Source organism: Procambarus clarkii, chromosome 55, assembly GCF_040958095.1.
Source record: "Procambarus clarkii isolate CNS0578487 chromosome 55, FALCON_Pclarkii_2.0, whole genome shotgun sequence".
Classification (NCBI taxonomy): Eukaryota; Metazoa; Arthropoda; class Malacostraca; order Decapoda; family Cambaridae; genus Procambarus; species Procambarus clarkii.
Window position 1 is genome coordinate 29,260,438 of NC_091204.1, and position 15,567 is coordinate 29,276,004.

Genomic DNA, 15,567 nt, shown 5'->3' on the forward strand with positions numbered 1-15,567 from the left:
TAGAGGGGGGGGCGGCAAGGGGTTGGTGCTGGACCTGTACCCACAGCCCCCCTCTATTGACAGGGGATTGGTGATGGACCTGTAAGTCCAGCCCCCCCCCCTCTACTGGCAGGGGGGTGGTGCTGGACCTGTAGGTCCAGCCCCCTCTCCTGGCAGGGGGTTGGTGCTGGACTTGTAGCTCCAGCCCACCCCCTCTACTGGCAGGGGGTTGGTGCTGGACCTGTAGCCCAAGCTCCCTTCTACTGGCAGGGGGTTGGTGCTGGACCTGTAGCTGCAGCCCCCCTCTACTGGCTGGGCGTTGGTGATGGACCTGTAGCTCCAGCCCCCGTCTACTGGCAGGGGGGTTGGTGCTGGGCCTGTAGCTACAGCCCCCGTCTTCTGGCTGGGCGTTGGTGCTGGACCTGTAGCCCAAGCTCCCTTCTACTGGCAGGTGGTTGGTGCTGGACCTGTAGCTCCAGCCCCCCTCTACTGGCAGGAGGGTTGGTGCTGGACCTGTAGCTCCAACCCCCCCCCCTTCTACTGGCAGAGGGTTGGTGCTGGACCTGTAGCTCCAACCCCCACCCCTCTAATGGCAGGGGGGTTGGTGATGGACCTGTAGTTCCAGCCCCTCCCCCCTCTCTACTGCCAGGGGGTTGGGTCTGGACCTGTAGCTCCAGCCCCCCTCTACTGGCAGGGGGTTGGTGCTGGACCTGTAGCTCCAGCTCCCTTCTACTGGCAAGGGGTTGGTGCTGGACCTGTAGCTCCAGCCCCCCTCTACTGGCAGGGGGTTAGTCCTAGACCTGTATCTCCAGCCCCCCTCTACTGGCAGGGGGTTGGTGTTGGACCTGTAGCTCCAGTCCCCCTCTACTGGCACGGGGGTTGGTGCTGGACCAGTAGCTCCAGCCATCCTCTATTGGCAAGATGTTGGTGCAGGACCTGTAGCTCCAGCCCCCCCTCTACTGGCAGGGGGGGTTGGTGCTGGACCAGTAGTTCCAGCCCCGCCCCCTCTACTGGCAGGAGGGGGGGTTGGTGCTGGACCTGTAGCTCCAGCCCCCCTCTACTAGTAAGGGGTTGGTATTGGACCTGTAGCTCCAGCCCCCCTCTACTGACAGAGGGTTAGTCCTAGACCTGTATCTCCAGCCCCCCTCTACTGGCAGGGGGGTTGGTGTTGGACCTGTAGCTCCAGTCCCCCTCTACTGGCACGGGGGTTGGTGCTGGACCTGTAGCCCTAGATCCCTTCTACTGGCAGGGGGTTGGTGCTGGACCTGTAACTCCAGATCCCCTCTATTGGCAGGGGGTTGGTGCTGGACCTGAAACTCCAGATCCCCTCTATTGGCAGGGGGTTGGTGCTGGACCTGTAGCTCCAGCCCCCATCTACTGGCAGGGGGGTTGGTGCTGGACCAGTAGCTCCTGCCCCCCTCTACCGGCAGGGGGTTGGTGCTGGACCTGTAGCTCCAGCCCCCCTCTACTGGCAAGGGGTTGGTGCTGGACCTGTAGCACCAGCCCCCCTCTACTGGCAAGGGGTTGGTGCTGAACCAGTAGCTCCAGCCCCTCTCTACTGGCAGGGGGTTGGTGCTGGACCTGTAGCTCCAGCCCCTCTCTACTGGCAGGGGGTTGGTGCTGGACCTGTAGCTCCAGCCTCCTCTCTACTGGCAGGGGGGTTGGTGCTGGACCTGTAGATCCAGCCCCCCTCTATTGACAGGGGGTTGGTGTTGGACCAGTAGCTCCAGCCCCCCTCTACTGGCAGGGGGTTGGTGCTGGACCTGTAGCTCCAGCCCACCTCTACTGGCAGGGGGTTGGTCCTGGACCTGTAGCTCCAGCCCACATCTACTGGCAGAGGGTTGGTGCTGGAACTGTAGCTTTAGCCCCCCCTCTACTAGCAGGGGGTTGGTGCGGGACATGTAGCTCCAGCCCCCATCTACTGGCAGGGGGGTTGGTGCTAGATCAGTAGCTCCTGCCCTCCCTCTACCAGCAGGGGGTTGGTGCTGGACCTGTAGCTCCAGCCACCCTGTACTGGCAGGGGGTTGGTTCTGAACCTGTAGCTCCAGCCCACCTCTACTGGCAGAGGATTGGTGTTGGACCTGTAGCTCCACCCATATCTACTGGCAGGGGGTTGGTGCTGGACCTATATCTCCAGCCGCCCCCCCCCCCCTCTACTGACAGGGGGGTTGGTGCTGGACCTGTAGCTCCAGCCCTCCTCTACTGGCAGGGGATTGGTGCTGGACCTGTAGCTCCAGCCCCCCTCTACTGGCAGGGGGGTTGGTGCTGGACCTGTAGCTCCAGCCCCCCCCCCCCTAGTCTCTACTGCCAGGGGTGTGGTTCTGGGCGTGTAGCTCCAGCCCACCTCTACTGGCAGGGGGTTGGTGCTGGACCTGTAGCTCCAGCCCACCTCTACTGGCAGGGGGTTGGTGCTGGACCTGTAGCTCCAGCCCCCGTCCACTGGCAGGGGGTTGGTTCTGGACCTGTAGCTCCAGCCTCCCTCTACTGGCAGGGATTGGTGCTGGACCTGTAGCTCCAGCCCCCCTCTACTGGCAGGGGGGTTGGTGCTGGACCTGTAGCTCCAGGCCCCCCTCTACTAGCAGAGGATTGGTGCTGGACCTGTAGCTCCAGCCCCCTCTCTACTGGCAGGGGGTTGGTGTTGGACCTGTAGCTCCAGCCCCCCTCTACTGGCAGGAGGTTGGTGCTGGACCTGTAGCTTCAGCCTTGCTCTACTGGCAGAGGGTTGGTGCTGGACCTGTAGCTTCAGCCCCCCTCTACTGGCAAGGGGTTGGTGCTGAACCAGTAGTTCCAGCCCCCCTCTACTGGCAGAGGGTTGGTGCTGAAAATCTAGCTCCAGCCCCCCTGTACTGGCAGGGTGTTGGTGCTGGACCTGTAGCTCCAGCCTCCCTCTACTGGCATGGGGTTGGTGGTGGACCTGTATCTCCAGCCCCCCCCCTCTACTGGCAGGGTGTTGGTGCTGGACCTGTACCTCCAGCCCACCTCTACTGACAGGGGGGTTGGTGTTAGACCTGTAGCTCCAGCCCCCCCTCTACTGGCAGGGGGTTGGTTCTGGACCTGTAGCTCCAGCCTCCCTCTACTGGCAGGGGATTGGTGCTGGACCTGTAGCTCCAGCCCCCCTCTACTGGCAGGGGGGTTGGTGCTGGACCTGTAGCTCCAGCCCCCCCTCTACTGGCAGAGGATTGGTGCTGGACCTGTAGCTCCAGCCCCCTCTCTACTGGCAGGGGGGTTGGTGCTGGACCTGTAGCTCCAGCCCCCCTATACTGACAGGGGGTTGGTGTTGGACCTGTAGCTCCAGCCCCCCTCTACTGGCAGGAGGTTGGTGCTGGACCTGTAGCTCCAGCCCCTCTACTGGCAGGAGGTTGGTGCTGGACCTGTAGCTTCAGCCTTGCTCTACTGGCAGAGGGTTGGTGCTGGACCTGTAGCTTCAGCCCTCCTCTACTGGCAAGGGGTTGGTGCTGGACCTGTAGTTCCAGCCCCCCTCTACTGGCAGGGGGTTGGTGCTGAAAATCTAGCTCCAGCCCCCCCTGTACTGGCAGGGGATGGTGCTGGACCTGTAGCTCCAGCCCTTCTCTAATGGCATGGGGTTGGTGCTGAATTTGTAACTCCAACCCCCCTTTACTGGCAGGGGGTTGGTGCTGGATTTCTAGCTCCAGCCCCCTCTCTACTGGCAGGGGTTGGTGCTGGACCTGTAGCTCCAACCCCCTTTACTGGCAGGGGTTGGTGCTGGACCTGTAGCTCCAGCCCCCCTTCTACTGGCAAGGGGTTGGTGCTGGACCTGTAGCTCCAACCCCCCCTCTACTGACAGGGGGTTGATGCTGGACTTGTAGCTCCAGCCTCTCTCTACTGGCAGGGGGTTGGTGCTGGACTTGTAGCTCCAGCCCCCTTTCTACTGGCAGGGGGGTTGGTGCTGATGCTGTAACCCCAGCCCCCCTCTACTGGCAGGGGGTTGGGGCTGGACCTGTAGCTCCAGCCCCCCTCTACTGGCAGGGGGTTTGGTGCTGGACCTGTAGCTCCAGCCCACCTATACTGGCAGGGGGTTGGTGCTGGACCTGTACCTCCAGCCCCCCCCCCCCTCTGCTGGCAGTGGTGGGGGGGGGGGTTGGTTCTGGACCTGTAGCTCCAGCCCACCTCTACTGGCAGGGGGTTGGTGCTGGACCTATAGCTCCAGTCCCCCTCTACTGGCAGGGGGTTGGTGCTGGACCTATAGCTCCAGCTCCCCTCTATTGGCAGGAGGTTGGTGCTGGACCTGTAGCTCCACCCCTTTTCTACTGGCAGTGGGTTGGTGCTGAACCTGTAGCTCCAGCCCCCCTCTACTGGCAGGGGGTTGGTGCTGGACCTGTAACTCCAGCCCACTTCTACTGGCAAGGGGTTGGTGCTGGACCTGTAGCTCCAGCCCCCCTCTACTAGCAGGGGGGTAGTCCTAGACCTGTATCTCCAGCCCCCCTCTACTGGCAGGGGGTTGGTGTTGGAACTGTAGCTCCAGCCCCCCTCTACTGGCATGGGGTTGCTGCTGGATCTGTAGCTCCAGCCCCCATCTACTGGCAGGAGGTTGGTGCTGGACCTGTAGCTCCAGTCCCCCTCTAGTGGCACGGGGGTTGTTGCTGGACCTGTAGCTCCAGCCCCCCACCTCTACTGGCAGGGGGGGGGTTGGTGCTGGACCAGTAGCTCCAGCCCTGCCCCCTCTACTGGCAGGAGGGAGGGTTGGTGCTGGACCTGTAGCTCCAGCCCCCCTTAACTGGCAGAGGGTTGCTGAGGGACCTGTAGCTGATGCCGCCCCCCTCTACTGGCAAGGGGTTGGTGCTGGACCTGTAGCTCCAGCCCCTTCCCCCCTCTCTGCAGGCAGGAAAGGTTGGTGCTGGACCTGTAGCTTCAGCCCCCCTTCTACTGGCAAGGGGTTGGTGGTGGACCTGTAGCTCCAACCCCCCCTCTACTGACAGGGGGTTGATGCTGGACCTGTAGCTCCAGCCTCTCTCTACTGGCAGGGGATTGGTGATGGACCTGTAATTCCAGCCCCCCTCTACTGGCAGGGGGTTGGTGCTGAACCTGTAGGTCCAGCCCCCCCTCTACTGGCAGGGGGGTGGTGCTGGACCTGTAGGTCCAGCCCTTTCTGCTGGCAGGGGGATGGTGCTGGACTTGTAGCTCCAGCCCCCCCCCCTCTACTGGCAGGGGGTTGGTGCTGGACCTGTAGCCCTAGCTCCCTTCTACTGGCAGGGTGTTGGTGCTGGACCTGTAGATCCAGCCCCCCTCTACTGGCAGGGGGTTGGTGGTGGACCTGTAGCTCCAGCTCCTCTCTACTGGCAGGGGGTTGGTGCTGGACCTGTAGCTCCAGCCCACCTCTACTGGCATGGGGTTGGTGCTGGACCTGTAGCTCCAGCCCCTAGCTACTGGCAGGGGGTTGGTGCTGGACCTGTAGCTCCAGCCCCCCTCTACTGGCAGGGGGTTGGTGCTGGACCTGTAGCTCCAGCCCATCTCTACTGGCAGGGGGGTTGGTGCTGGACCTGTAGCTCCAGCCCCCCTATACTGACAGAGGGTTGGTGTTGGACCTGTAGCTCCAGCCCCCCTCTACTGGCAGGAGGTTGGTGCTGGACCTGTAGCTTCAGCCTTGCTCTACTGGCAGAGGGTTGGTGCTGGACCTGTAGCTTCAGCCCCCCTCTACTGGCAGGGGGGTTGGTGGTGAACTTATAGCTTCAGCACCCCCTCTACTGGCAGGGGGTTGGTGCTGAAAATCTAGCTCCAGCCCCCCCTGTACTGGCAGGGGATGGTGCTGGACCTGTAGCTCCAGCCCTTCTCTACTGGCATGGGGCTGGTGCTGAATTTGTAACTCCAACCCCCCTTTACTGGCAGGGGGTTGGTGCTGGATTTCTAGCTCCAGCCCCCTCTCTACTGGCAGGGGTTGGTGCTGGACCTGTAGCTCCAACCCCCTTTACTGGCAGGGGTTGGTGCTGGACCTGTAGCTCCAGGCCCCTCTACTGGCAGGGGGTTGATGTTGGACCTGTAGCTTCAGCCTTGCTCTACTGGCAGGGGGTTGGTGCTGGACCTGTAGCTTCAGCCCCCCTCTACTGGCAAGGGGTTGGTGCTGGACCTGTAGCTCCAGCCCCCTCTACTGACAGGGGGTTGGTGCTGGACCTGTACCTCCAACCCCCCCCCCTCTACTGGCAGGGGGTTGGTGCTGGACCTGTAGCTCCAGCCCCTTCCCCCCTCTCTACAGGTAGGAAAGGTTGGTGCTGGACCTGTAGCTCCAGCCCCCCTTCTACTGGCAAGGGGTTGGTGCTGGACCTGTAGCTCCAACCCCCCCTCTACTGACAGGGGGTTGATGCTGGACCTGTAGCTCCAGCCTCTCTCTACTGGCAGGGGGTTGGTGCTGAACTTGTAGCTCCAGCCCCCTTTCTACTGGCAGGGGGGTTGGTGCTGACGCTGTAACCCCAGCCCCCCTCTACTGGCAGGGGGGTTGGGGCTGGACCTGTAGCTCCAGCCCCCCTCTACTGGCAGGGGGTTGGTGCTGGACCTGTAGCTCCAGCCCCCCCCCACCCTTTACTGGCAGGGGGTTGGTCCTGGACTTATAGCTCCAGCCCCCTTTACTGGCAGGAGGGGTTGAGGCTTAACTTGTAGCTCCAGCTCCCCTCTACTGGCAGGGGGTTGGTGCTGAACCTGTAGCTCCAGCCCCCTTTACTGGCAGGGGGTTGGTACTGAACCTGTAGCTCCAGCCCCCTTTACTGGCAGGGGTGGTTGAGGCTTAACTTGTAGCTCCAGCCCCCCCTCTACTGGCAAGTGGTTGGTGCTGGACCAGTAGCTCCAGCCTCCCTCTACTGGCAGGGCAGCAGCAAGCCAGAAGTGGTCTGTTTATTTTCAATGTCCTCCTGGATGCTTCCCTGGTAAGTTGGTGGAGTGTCACCCGCTCTCTGTGCCTCTGTGAGGGGGGGGGGGCAAGGATCCCGGGTTCATTAGAGGATCACAGGCTTAATCATCACGCAGGACAGAAATGGTTCCCATGTTTCCTTTCACCTGATGTCTGTTCACTTACCAGAATATATTTATCCAGGAGTTAGACAACTATTTTAGATTGTATGTTAAGGAAAGTCAGAAGTAGAACTTGGGGAACCTCTATAAACCTAAGAACAGGCTTCCTCTCCTCAAAATGCAACTCAATATCTTGTGATATGACCCATGAGAGAAAATAAAAAACTTACTGTCAATTGCTTCTGGGGGATCTCTCCAGTGATTTCCTGAACTTTATTCATGATGCTGGAGGCTGAGTCTCCCAGGTGTACGGGGTCAGCTGTGGCACCTGTCTCTGTGGTCGTCATCTCCAAGGCCTCCCTGATGGTCTCCTGCACCTGTCATTACCAACACAAACATTAATGGTGGAGGCTGAGTCTCCCAGGTGTACGGGGTCAGCTGTGGCACCTGTCTCTGGGGTCATCATCTCCAGGGCCTCCCTAATGGTCTCCTGCACCTGTCATTACCAACACAAAAATTAATGGTGGAGGCTGAGTCTCCCAGGTGTACAGGGTCAGCTGTGGCACCTGTCTCTGTGGTCATCATCTCCAGGGCCTCCCTAATGGTCTCCTGCACCTGTCATTACCAACACAAACATTAATGGTGGAGGTTGAGTCTCCCAGGTGTATGGGGTCAGCTGTGGCACCTGTCTCTGGGGTCATCATCTCCAGGGCCTCCCTAATGGTCTCCTGCACCTGTCATTACCAACACAAACATTAATGGTGGAGGTTGAGTCTCCCAGGTGTACAGGGTCAGCTGTGGCACCTGTCTCTGTGGTCATCATCTCCAGGGCCTCCCTGATGGTCTCCTGCACCTGTCATTACCAACACAAACCTTAATGGTGGAACCTGGACTATCATGAAGCATCTGGCTCTGAGTAAAGTAACTGGACTATAATGAAGCATCAGGCTCTGAGTAAAATAACTGGACTATAATGAAGCATCAGGCTCTGAGTAAAGTAACTGGACTATAATGAGGCATTAGGCTCTGAGTAAAGTAACTGGACTATAATGAGGCATTAGGCTCTGAGTAAAGTAACTGGACTATAATGAAGCATCAGGCTCTGAGTAAAATAACTGGACTATAATGAAGCATCAGGCTCTGAGTAAAGTAACTGGACTATAATGAAGCATCAGGCTCTGAGTAAAGTAACTGGACTATAATGAGGCATTAGGCTCTGAGTAAAGTAACTGGACTATAATGAAGCATCAGGCTCTTAGTAAAGCAACTGGACTATAATGAAGCATCAGGCTCTTAGTAAAATAATTTCACAATATAAGTAATGGTGTTTCTCTAGACTGACCACAGTGTAGAGAAACACCAAGATGACAGTTGACTTTATTAATACAAATGTTTCCTATATATAAAGTCAACTCTTATCTTGATGTGTCTCCATGTCAAAAGTATTTATGTAGAGGCAATACTACACTCAGTTGGGTGAGAACAATGTGACCTTCGGTAGCGTACCTTCACTGAGGTGTGGACAGTCTTGACATCTGGGAAGAGTTCCTGGCACTTCCGGAGCCAATCTTCTACCTTCATCTTGCACCCATCAGCTGTGTCTATGGTTGTGCCAACCTCCTGTGGGGTGTTGACTGTGTCGAGGCTCCCCAACATGGCCTGCAGCTGAGTCTTCCCTTCCTCTCCTTGTGTTGTCATATCCACCACACTGGTATCCTCCAGTTCCAAGAGTTTCATTGCTGACTTATTCTGCTCTACCAGAGCATAGAGTCTGTCCTGGAGCTGGAGGTGATGAGTCTTCCAGTCCCCCAGCTGCCCCTGGTACTCACCCAGCTGGGACAGTACCTCTTCACAGCTAATAATGAGGCGGCTGATGCTGCTCATCTGCTCCTGTACCATGGAACGTAATGTCTTACTGATGCCTTTGGCAGGACCTTCATAAGGTTTTGCTGGCACTACTTCCTCAGTTGTTAGCTGGATATTTTTGAGTTTCCTAACTAAAGCCTCCACAGCATAGTTAATTGGGAACTGAGTAGAGGCTGTGGCAGCGTGCTCGGCACGGCAGCTGGGGCAGGTCAGCTGACCATTCTTGATAGCATTGTCAATACACTGGGAGCAGAATGTGTGGCCACATGGCAGTGTGCGAGGTCGTAGCCGATTTTCGGCATAATCGTTAAAACACACTGAACATTCCTCTGGCTTGTTATCCTGTGGAAAAGAATATTTAGTTATGCTAGATGTATTTACAACTAAAACTAATATTACAGTACTTTATTTACTAATACAAAATACATAATATTTTTATACATTCTTTGCATTAGCTATTTCAGGGCAGGGTTAATATTACTGACAGATTAACACATTCACAGCAAGGCCAATATTTTTTATAAACATATCTCGGAGTATGGGATAATATATTTTGGTAACATATTGCAGCAACAGGGCTGCTTGTAAGCCGTACCTGAGTGTACAGACTAACAAAACCCGTCCTTACTTTATTATGAATAATGGAAGGAAATGTATGTATCGTATGTGATAATGGGGAAAGGATCAAGTATTCTTAGTCTAAGTTGGACAATAAGTACACTGTGGGTTACATCTTAACACATGGGTTTTATTTAACAACTCTGGATTATTTTACACTTACTGTGGGAACACACAATTACGTTACAGGACTGTCGAAATATCGTAAGTCGAAGCGATTTTTCCCATAAGAAATAAAGGGAATTGAATTAATCCGTTCCCCACCCTCCAAAATATTAACATACAAATACATTTTATACTGAATACAATTTTTTTTCTAACTACAATACAGTACCAAAGTGTCTCTTACCTTTATGGAGGGCTCTTGGTGGTGTATGGAAGATGGTGATGAGGGGGGAGGAAGACAGTTGTACCTGTTTGGAAGGGGAGTCCCCTTCCGTTATCACATCAGGCAGTGATGTTTTCTCTGGGGTACTCTCTTTCCTACGTTTTCCCTGAATACCACTAGGACCTGGTTATGATTCAGTGCTTGTTTGTCTCACTACAAATTTGTCAAGAGGCATTTGTTGTTCCCTTAATTTTAACATTTGTCTGTAATGATGCATCACAGTGTCATTGAATAGGTTAAGGCAACGACCTACTGCAGCTTGATTTGGGCGAATTGTTTCAGCAAAGGTTTGCAATTCTTCCCATGCTGCACACATTTTCTTAATTGTTGAGGAAGAGACATTCTGTACTCTTGTATCTGCTATATGCTCATCCTTACATGGGTTTTCATATGTTGAGCCTTACCACTGACTTTCCTGGGACTCATGGCAAGGTATATAATAATTACTTTAATGTTCAAAATGCAAAAAATCACCACAAAAGCGGAATTTCTTATAGGCGCGATCGTCACTAAGCAGGCAGCTGTAGTAAACTGAGGCAGGTCGGTCGTGTGACTGGGAACCACGCGCTCCGTCGACCTGAACGTGTACCAACAAATATCGTAAGTCGACGACACCATCGGATGTCGAGTCGCATTTTTCGATGAAATTTAAATCGTAACTCGAAATTATCGCAAGTAGGGGCAATCGTATGTTGAGGTGCCACTGTATATTATATATATATATATATATATATATATATATATATATATATATATATATATATATATATATATATATATCTCATGGTCAAGTGGATTAAGGCGTCTTGTACATACCAGTTGCGTGGCATCTGGGAGTATGGGTTCGAGTCACTTCTGGGGTGTGAGTTTTCAGTTGCATATTGTCCTGGGGACCATTCAGGCTTGTTCGCATTTGTGTTCCTCACGTGTGCCCCAAAGAATGAGGTGATTTGGTAAAATGCTATGCCCAAGATTACTATCCGAGTGCCGGCGGTGGGGTGGTTCAAATAGCCTCGGCTATCACCTCATTATGTCCGGTCGTGATGGTCAAGTGGATTAAGGCGTCTTGTACATACCAGTTGCGTGGCATCTGGGAGTATGGGTTCGAGTCACTTCTGGGGTGTGAGTTTTCAGTTGCATATTGTCCTGGGGACCATTCAGGCTTGTTCGCATTTGTGTTCCTCACGTGTGCCCCAAAGAATGAGGTGATTTGGTAAAATGCTATGCCCAAGATTACTATCCGAGTGCCGGCGGTGGGGTGGTTCAAATAGCCTCGGCTATCACCTCATTATGTCCGGTCGTGATGGTCAAGTGGATTAAGGCGTCTTGTACATACCAGTTGCGTGGCATCTGGGAGTATGGGTTCGAGTCACTTCTGGGGTGTGAGTTTTCAGTTGCATATTGTCCTGGGGACCATTCAGGCTTGTTCGCATTTGTGTTCCTCACGTGTGCCCCAAAGAATGAGGTGATTTGGTAAAATGCTATGCCCAAGATTACTATCCGAGTGCCGGCGGTGGGGTGGTTCAAATAGCCTCGGCTATCACCTCATTATGTCCGGTCGTGATGGTCAAGTGGATTAAGGCGTCTTGTACATACCAGTTGCGTGGCATCTGGGAGTATGGGTTCGAGTCACTTCTGGGGTGTGAGTTTTCAGTTGCATATTGTCCTGGGGACCATTCAGGCTTGTTCGCATTTGTGTTCCTCACGTGTGCCCCAAAGAATGAGGTGATTTGGTAAAATGCTATGCCCAAGATTACTATCCGAGTGCCGGCGGTGGGGTGGTTCAAATAGCCTCGGCTATCACCTCATTATGTCCGGTCGTGATGGTCAAGTGGATTAAGGCGTCTTGTACATACCAGTTGCGTGGCATCTGGGAGTATGGGTTCGAGTCACTTCTGGGGTGTGAGTTTTCAGTTGCATATTGTCCTGGGGACCATTCAGGCTTGTTCGCATTTGTGTTCCTCACGTGTGCCCCAAAGAATGAGGTGATTTGGTAAAATGCTATGCCCAAGATTACTATCCGAGTGCCGGCGGTGGGGTGGTTCAAATAGCCTCGGCTATCACCTCATTATGTCCGGTCGTGATGGTCAAGTGGATTAAGGCGTCTTGTACATACCAGTTGCGTGGCATCTGGGAGTATGGGTTCGAGTCACTTCTGGGGTGTGAGTTTTCAGTTGCATATTGTCCTGGGGACCATTCAGGCTTGTTCGCATATATATATATATATATAGATAGATAGATAGATAGCGGGCAGAGTGTATCGTGATCTGGCCTGTACTCCTCTTGACATACCAGAAAACATTCTAAGGAAACTACTCCAAGCTTGTACTAAAGAGGCACCCTTCTTGAGCCTGGATGGGCACATGTATAAGCAAGTAGATGGGGTTGCTATGGGTTCTACCCTAGGTGTTCTGTTTGCAAACTTCTACATGGGTACCATCGAATAAAAAGGTCTTAGTCGACATGAACTTGAAACCGGCCATATACTGCAGGTATGTTGACGACATTTTTACTCAGGTACCTGAGGTCAGACATCTGCAGGAGCTGAAGGAGGCATTTGAGCGAAATTCTGTGTTGCGTTTCACCTACGAGATGGAGAAGGATGGGAAGCTGCCCTTTCTAGATGTAACAGTCATGGAAAGGAGCGGAGGTTTCCACACTGCAGTCTACACTAGAGAAACAAACATAGGAATGTGCCTCAATGCCAATAGTGACTGCCCAGACAGGTACAAGAGGAGTGTTGTTAACGCTTATGTCGACCGTGCTCTCAACCACAGCTCAGGATGGAAGCAAGTCGATGAAGAACTTTGTAGGGTAAGGCAGGTCCTAGTCAACAACAGCTTCTCCAATGGTTTCGTCGAAGACATCATAAGAAGGAAGGTGAAACGCCATGCAACCTCTGAAGAGACAACTAACACAACACCTGTACCCCCTATTAGACTATTTTACAGGAATTTCTTTTCCACAGCTCGTAAAACGCAGGAAAGGGTCCTGAAAGATATTGTTAATAGAAACGTTATCCCTACAGACAAAAATCAGAAGATACAATTGACGATTTACTATAAAACCAAGAAAACTGCCATCCTACTCATGAGAAACTCTCCAGACACAAAGCAGAACGGTTTGAAAGAGACCAATGTCGTCTATGCCTTCAAATGCCCACTTGGGGACTGTAAGCCTCAAAGAACTCAGTATATAGGCAAGACAACAACATCTCTTTCCAGGCGATTAACGATACATAAGCAACAGGGCTCCATTAAGGAACATATAATCTCTTCCCACAACCATACCATCACCAGAGAAGTCTTAACAAAAAACACGGAAATCATTGATAGATACAGCGATAGCAGGCAGCTTGATATCTGCGAGGCACTACACATTAAGAAGTCAACACCAGCCATCAACAGCCAATTAATGCACAACTATATTCTGCCCACTTCAAGACTCTGCACCAATATAAAAGCATCAAGAAATATGGGCCAATAGGCCCTTTGCATTTACTTCCATTCTTCCCCTTTAACTTTACCCAATATTTCGTGTTCTATCTTGTGTTGAAAGTTTGTTTTCACCTCATCCAAAACTGTTGTAACATATCACCTCACCCAAATGCAGGTATATAAAATGAAAAGCCATTTGAATTATAGCATAGTAAGAAATCTGTTTAGTGTTTGCAGGTTATAGTTGTGTGTGTGTAAACTAAAGTCTTTGAAAATGTAATAAGTTATTACGAAACGCGTTCAAGTGTGGCGTCAGACTAGAAATAAAAATGAATTTTGGAGAACTGATTTTTCAATTACCATCGACAAGAAAAAGAAACATAAGAAATATTGAGAAAATTTGTGTTAGAATTATTAATCTTACTTTTTCGGTCATATTTAATAATATATGTCTACAGGAAAGAATGCTACCAAAATATACTAATATATATACCAAAATATACTAATATATATATATATATATATATATATATATATATATATATATATATATATATATATATATATATATATATACAGAGCACCACTTGGTTTCCGAACCCCTTGGGGACGAGACCCGTCGGTTAACATGTAAGTTCGTATACGAGAAATAGAGGGGAAAAAATAAACTAGAAATGTAAAAAGAAATTTTTCCGAAAAATTTACGAAAAAAACTCTAGGGAAAAAATCGACAGGTTCATGGCGTAAATGCGACCGTGTTTTGTTTGTACTCACCAATAAGTGAAGTCCTGATCCGCTTTATAAGTCCTTAATTGTTCCTAACTGATTATTAAGACGACTGGCAAACATCCTCTGGATGTTTCCTGCCAGCCTGCAGGCACATCTTGCCAGCCTGCAGGCACATCCTGCCAACCTGCCTGCCAGCCTGCAGGAACATCCTGCCAGCCTGCAGGCACATCCTGCCAGCCTGCAGAAACATCTTGCCAGCCTGCAGGCACATCCTGCCAGCCTGCAGGCACATCCTGCCAGCCTGCAGGAACATCCTGCCAGCCTGCAGGCACATCCTGCCAGCCTGCAGGCACATCCTGCCAGCCTGCAGAAACATCCTGCCAGCCTGCCTGCAGGCACATCCTGCCAGCCTGCAGGAACATCCTGCCAGCCTGCCTGCCAGCCTGCAGGCACATCCTGCCAGCCTGCAGGAACATCCTGCCAGCCTGCAGGCACATCCTGCCAGCCTGCCTGCCAGCCTGCAGGCACATCCTGCCAGCCTGCCTGCCAGCCTGCAGGCACATCCTGCCAGCCTGCCTGCCAGCCTGCAGGCACATCATGCCAGCCTGCAGAAACATCCTGCCAGCCTGCAGGCACATCCTGCCAGCCTGCAGGAACATCCTGCCAGCCTGCAGGCACATCCTGCCAGCCTGCCTGCCAGCCTGCAGGCACATCCTGCCAGCCTGCCTGCCAGCCTGCAGGCACATCCTGCCAGCCTGCCTGCCAGCCTGCAGGCACATCATGCCAGCCTGCAGAAACATCCTGCCAGCCTGCAGGCACATCTTGCCAGCCTGCAGGCACATCCTGCCAGCCTGCAGGCACATCCTGCCTAAAATATACGATGATGTACTGTACATTTAAGAAACAAATCTGGGTCACAGGTCTGTGGAGTGTGGTTAGGCTTACGGAGTCAGCCGGTCCCTCCCCCACAACCGACACACCTCCCCCTCTCCCCCCACCCCAAACCCATACACACACACACACACTCTCAAAGGTCACGTGGTTCACGGTTCACTTCAACACCCATATATTGCTTCCTGCCTGCCTGCCTCCTTCCCAACCTGCCTCCTTCTCAGCCTGCCAGCCTGCTTCATTTCCAGCCAGCCTGCCTCCCTCCCTGCCATCATGCTAACGGGTAGTGTGTGTTAGGCTTATCTTCGGGAATGAGCCAGTCTCACCCCCACCACCAACAAACCACCCGCCCCCCTACATCCCATCTCTCAAGGTCACGCGGTTCAACCGCGTGACTACCACTCACTCCCTGCCTGCCAGCCTGCCTGCAAGCTAGCCTGCCTGTGCCTGCCTGCCTGTGCCTGCCAGCCTGCCTTTCCCTCCCTAATTCTCACTACTTCCATCCCTTCCTGCCTACCTCCTAGCATCTCTCCCTACCTCCCCCTCCCTCTTAGCATCTCTCCCTACCTCCTACCCTACCTCCCCCTCCCTCCTAGCATCTCTCTCTCCCCCTCTCTCACTGATTCTTCCCCCCCCCCTCATTCATACTGCCTCCCACCTAAGCTCCATCGTCCATCCACCCACCAGTCAGCCATCACTGAC